The sequence below is a fragment of the Spermophilus citellus genome (assembly GCF_964194105.1).
Source record: "Spermophilus citellus genome assembly, chromosome: X".
Classification (NCBI taxonomy): Eukaryota; Metazoa; Chordata; class Mammalia; order Rodentia; family Sciuridae; genus Spermophilus; species Spermophilus citellus.
In genome coordinates, this window is record NC_138190.1 from 92,074,322 (window position 1) to 92,079,705 (window position 5,384).

Below are 5,384 nucleotides of genomic sequence, written 5' to 3' on the forward strand. Positions count from 1 at the left end.
ATGGGACTTGCTCAAACTAAAAAGTTTTTTCTTAGCAAAAGAAACAATAAGAGAGGTAAATAGGGAGCCTACATCATGGGAACAAATCATTACTCCTCACACTTCAGATAGAGCCCTAATATCCAGAGTATACAAAGAACTCAAAAAATTAGACAATAAGATAACAAATAACCCATTCAACAAATGGGCCAAGGACCTAAACAGACACTTCTCAGAGGAGGACATACAATCAATCAACAAGTACATGAAAAAATGCTCACCATCTCTAGCAGTCAGAGAAATGCAAATCAAAACCACCCTAAGATATCATCTCACTCCAGTAAGATTGGCAGCCATTATGAAGTCAAACAACAAGTGCTGGTGAGGATGTGGGGAAAAGGGTACACTTGTACATTGTTGGTGGGACTGCAAATTGGTGCAGCCAATTTGGAAAGCAGTATGGAGATTTCTTGGAAAGCTGGGAATGGAACCACCATTTGACCCAGCTATTCCCCTTCTGGGTCTATTCCCTAAAGACCTTAAAACAGCATGCTCCAGGGACACTGCTACATCGATGTTCATAGCAGCACAATTCACAATAGCAAGACTGTGGAACCAACCTAGATGCCCTTCAATAGACGAATGGATTAAAAAAATGTGGCATTTATACACAATGGAGTATTACTCTGCATTAAAAAATGACAAAATTATAGAATTTGGAGGGAAATGGATGGCATTAGAGCAGATTATGCTAAGTGAAGCTAGCCAATCCCTAAAAAACAAATGCCAAATGTCTTCTTTGATATAAGGAGAGTAACTAAGAACAGAGTAGGGAAGAAGAGCATGAGAAGATGACTAACATTAAACAGGGATGAGAGGTGGGAGGGAAAGGGAGAGAGAAGGGAAATTGCTTGGAAATGGAAGGAGACCCTCATGGTTATACAAAATTACATACAAGAGGAAGTGAGGGGAAAGGGAAAAATAATACAAGGGGGAGAAATGAATTACAGTAGAGGGGGTAGAGAGAGAAGAGGGGAGGGGAGTGGAGGGGTGATAGTAGAGGATAGGAAAGGCAGCAGAATACAACAGACATGAGTATGTCAATATGTAAATCAGTGGACGTGTAACTGATGTGATTCTGCAATCCGTATACGGGGTAAAAATGGGAGTTCATAACCCACTTGAGTCAAAGTGTGAAATATGATATATCAAGAACTATGTAATGTTTTGAACAACCAATAAAAAAAATAAAAATAAATAAATAAGTGAAATAAAGGTATTAAAAAAAACAATAAAGAAGACTGAGGGTTTAGCTCAGTGGTAGAGTGGCCCTGGGTTCAATCCCCAGTACCAAAAGTAAAGCAAAACAAAAAACACACCAAAGGAAAGATAAAAAATAAAAGATTTAAAGTAGTTACTTTTGTGTTGTACAATTATGAATGATTATTTTCTTAGATTTATCTGTTTCCTAATACTTCTCTAATGCATATACATTATTTTTTACAAAACATTGAATCAATTTAAATCTCATGACCCAGTGATAACCACTATTGATATTTGGTGGATTTCTTCCTAGTCATTAAACATTCTTTTAAAAATGATTTTAATCATGTATACTCTATTTCATAGGTATGATTTATTCAAGTTTCACATTTAGATTGTTTATTTACTTATTGTCATTTTAAGCAGTATGAGTAATATTTTATACATATTTGACATATGTATAATATTTTTATTATTTTTATACATACATATCAATTTTAATTTTATACATATATATCAATTTTAATATTTTTATACATATATAGCAATTTTTTTTCCCTGAAAAAAGTTTTTTTTTCATTTGGGAGAGGCTCCAAGTTAGTTAAAATGTAGCCTAGGGACTGGAGAGAGAGGCTCACGTCAAAGCCCTGATGCTAGGAGATGCAAAGGACCCCATGAAAGGCCACTGGGCTCCAGGGTTTCCTAAGTCATGCTAGAGAGTGAATCTTTCAAAGAGATATTTATCCAGACTGGCCTAGGGTCCCACCAGATGGGGGAGGTTAGTCAGATGATGTCCTATCTTCTTGATGAGCTTCAGTTCCTCATTGAGGAAGTAGCTCTCCAGGAAGTCACAGAGATGTGGGTCTGTGCTAGTAGAACCCAAGGTGTGAAGATCCAAAATGGCTTGGTTCAGGTTCTTCTCCAGGGCCATGGTCGCTTCCATGGCATCAAGGATCTTGCTCCACTCATCTTGAAAAGGTTTCTGCATGTCCTAGAAGAGGTTGCTGTGCTGGTTTTATATATTCAGGGGACCCAGTGTCCTGGTGCATCTCCTCTGCCAAGTCTCAAAAGAAGTAGCCCTGCCTTCCAGAGATACATTGATCAAGGTCTTAAAATAGTAAGCCCAAAGAGAGGTAGATGTAGGAGGTGTGCAGAAGCAAACCAGATGGTTGATAGCAGCCTCTACCTCAGTGGAATAATTCTGACGAATTTGGGAGGTCAAGGTTGGTAGGCAATAAGGAGCTAACCACAAAAAACAGAGTTGGCAGGACCTGGAAGCAGGAGATGGGCAAGAAGATGGTCCCGGAAGTTGCAAATGGAGATAAGATTGGAAGGTGGTTGGAATCTGGAAGAAAGGGTTTCCCATGGTCTGTTCCATTCAAACACTGTTGAAGCAAGAGACAGATCCATGGGACCTCTGGGAGTGATGGTCTCAATTATGATTTTTTTTAATAGAAATAAAGTTTCTGGGTAAAGGGAGTTTTAAATTTCTCTATAAATGTTGCCAAACTACTTTCCCAAGGGTTAAAAACCCTTCTAGTTTTTTCTATCTCTGTAGAAATCCTATTCTGAATTAGGGCCAACAGTTGTATATTAATTGAAAAAAAATAGAGGATAACAAATACATACACACACATATTTTTTTTAATTTTAATATGCTTTCTTATTTTAACTTAAAACTCATGAATACATGTGTGCATTTCCCAGTCTGCTATAGGTTTAAGGATAGCTCTTTGAGTATGTTCTCATGCAGTTCCATTTTATTTTTTTTAATGGTGTGTTGATACATGTTGAACAACTAACTCTCTGGGGGGGGGGAATGGGCCTGATTATTGTGTTTCATGATTCCCATGGTGTCAATTCACCATGGCTGCTTTTAAGCTACTAATGTTGTACTGAATACAGATTTTAGAAGAAATGTGTAGTGGTACCCTATTATACAATATTTCCACTATACAGATAAAAAAATTTAAATAACCTCAAGAACAGAAAATTATAAAATGTGGCAAAATAGGGCTGGAGTTGTAGCTTAGTGGAGAGTTCTTGCCTAGCATGTGTGGGGCACTGGGTTTGATTCTCAGCACAGCATATAAATAAATGAATAAAATAAAGGTCTATCAACAACTAAACAAATATTTTAAAAAATGTGGCAAAATAGGAAGTGATGAGTCTTCAGTATTTAAGAATTTTTTTTTACTCTAACTTAAGTTTCTATCATTAATTATTGATAATGGCAGCATTTAGTAACAGGCTCTAAAAATTATTGAAAATTTAATAATTGGCTCTTGTGAACCAATACATTGCTGGTTTTGTTTTTTTTATCAGAGTACACAATATAAGGGCTAGAATATAGCTCAATGGTAGAGCCCTTGGATAGCATGTGTGAAGCCCTGAGTTGGATCCCCAGTACTGGAAAAAAAAAAATCACAGTATAATGCATTCACTATGATTTCCAGTTTTGGTTTCTTTGAAGCACAGCACCAGTTTAAAAGGAATTGTTAATAATTTTGAGTATAGAATCCTTCTGTATGTTTATGAGTCCCACCCCTAACTAATCTTTTGTAGTTGATTCAATTGCATTTAATTTGCCTCTCTCTCTCTGTCTTGTAACTTGCTTTTACTGAGTAGTGATGTAGTTTTTGTGGAAATGAACCTCTTTACTTTCTCTTTACCACTTAATATAACATACAAAGTACAGTTAGCATCGATGGACTTGTGATAACTGCACCTAGCTCTTGGTGAACAACTCAAGGCATCCATGACATGAAAATCTCCTGGTCATGTGCATTCACTGTGCCATTGGCATGGAGATGAGTTTGGCAAGTATTATATTTTGGGTTCTGTTTCTTTCATCTGAACGACAATTAGGTCTTCAGTACAATGCAGCATAGTGAGCTGGATAATACAGATTTCTACCCTGTTCCTTACAGTGGGGATTTATTATACTGTTTCATCCCCACTGTGTCCCCATGACCAATAGGAGTAGGAGTGCTAGGTGAAATTATAGGGAAGGTTTGTGGCAGCCAACTTAGCCTAAGAAGCAGTCACATCCGTGACCCTGTGCTCTGGGGTTGTTATCACTTATTTCTAGCCAGCTGAGCTAATGAGGCTCTTGACATTATGTTTTTTCTTGACATTTGTTTCTTCTCCTACTTTATATCCCATTGAAGTAGTTATTAAGTCAAATAGTGTGAGAGCCAAAATGGTCCTTATAGAGCAACTCCAATGCCCTCATTTAATAGAATTTCTCTCAAACTCTGTTTCAGGTCCTTGCCTCTCTTGTTATATTGATGTGTGCATCTCAGGAGCTTGGACTTGTAATGTTAACAGAATTTCCTGCAGAAGATTGGCATTTTGTGTTATGTATCTGGGTGTCCCTCTCAAATGCATGTCTGGATAATTGAGGTTTGGGGATGCTCAATACTTAAACACTTGGAGAAGAATTGATAATGCTAGTTTTTTCTTATTAGAAAGGTAAACAAGACTCCGCTAAGTTAAAATGCCTACAGACTTCGTGAAATTTTAAAATTTCCCCTGAGCCTTAAGATGTCCAAATGACCAAAGGCAATCCAAGAGGAGAGTAACTGCTCCTTTGTTTTAAGTCATTGTTGCTTGAAATGCCATTTCCTTCCTGCTTTCTGGCTGGAGGCTTCTTTCTAACTTTCTGTAAAAGAGGTTTTCAAATTCTTAGAACTTCAAATATACTTTTTTCTTCTGTCTTATCCACTTTCATGATTACTTTTTCTCCTTCTGCTTCTTCTCCCTGATATTCTTAATTCTATAAGGTCAGAGACCTCTAGTCAAGAGGAGCTTTGTAGGTCCTGGGCATTTGGAAGTATTGACTTTAATGATAAATTTTCACTGTTTAATCTGTCAGTCCTTTTAAAACTCACTTTATTCCTGGGATCAGTATATTAAAGTTCAATAAATTTGAACATCTTATCCTTTGGCTTTTCCATACACAATTGCTAATTCCAGGCTTACCTTTGTTCATGCCATTTTTTCCACTTGGTAAATGTTCCCTATCAGTTTTTTTTTCTTTTTTAATTTTGACAGTCAGTATTCTTTCAGTGTGAACCTGAAGCAAAGGTAAAGTTTAACTATGGCTTAAAAGGTTAATCTAACTACTGTCCATTATAAGC

General features: G+C 36.8%; 1 pseudogene across 1 annotated transcript; it reads right to left on the reverse strand.

Moving 5' to 3' along the window:
* Positions 1-1,954: 1,954 nt before the first annotated feature.
* Positions 1,955-2,608, reverse strand: LOC308638947 (ferritin light chain-like; annotated as a pseudogene). The gene has a single exon. The product of its transcript is annotated as a ferritin light chain-like (transcript).
* Between the last annotated feature and the right edge of the window lie 2,776 nt (positions 2,609-5,384).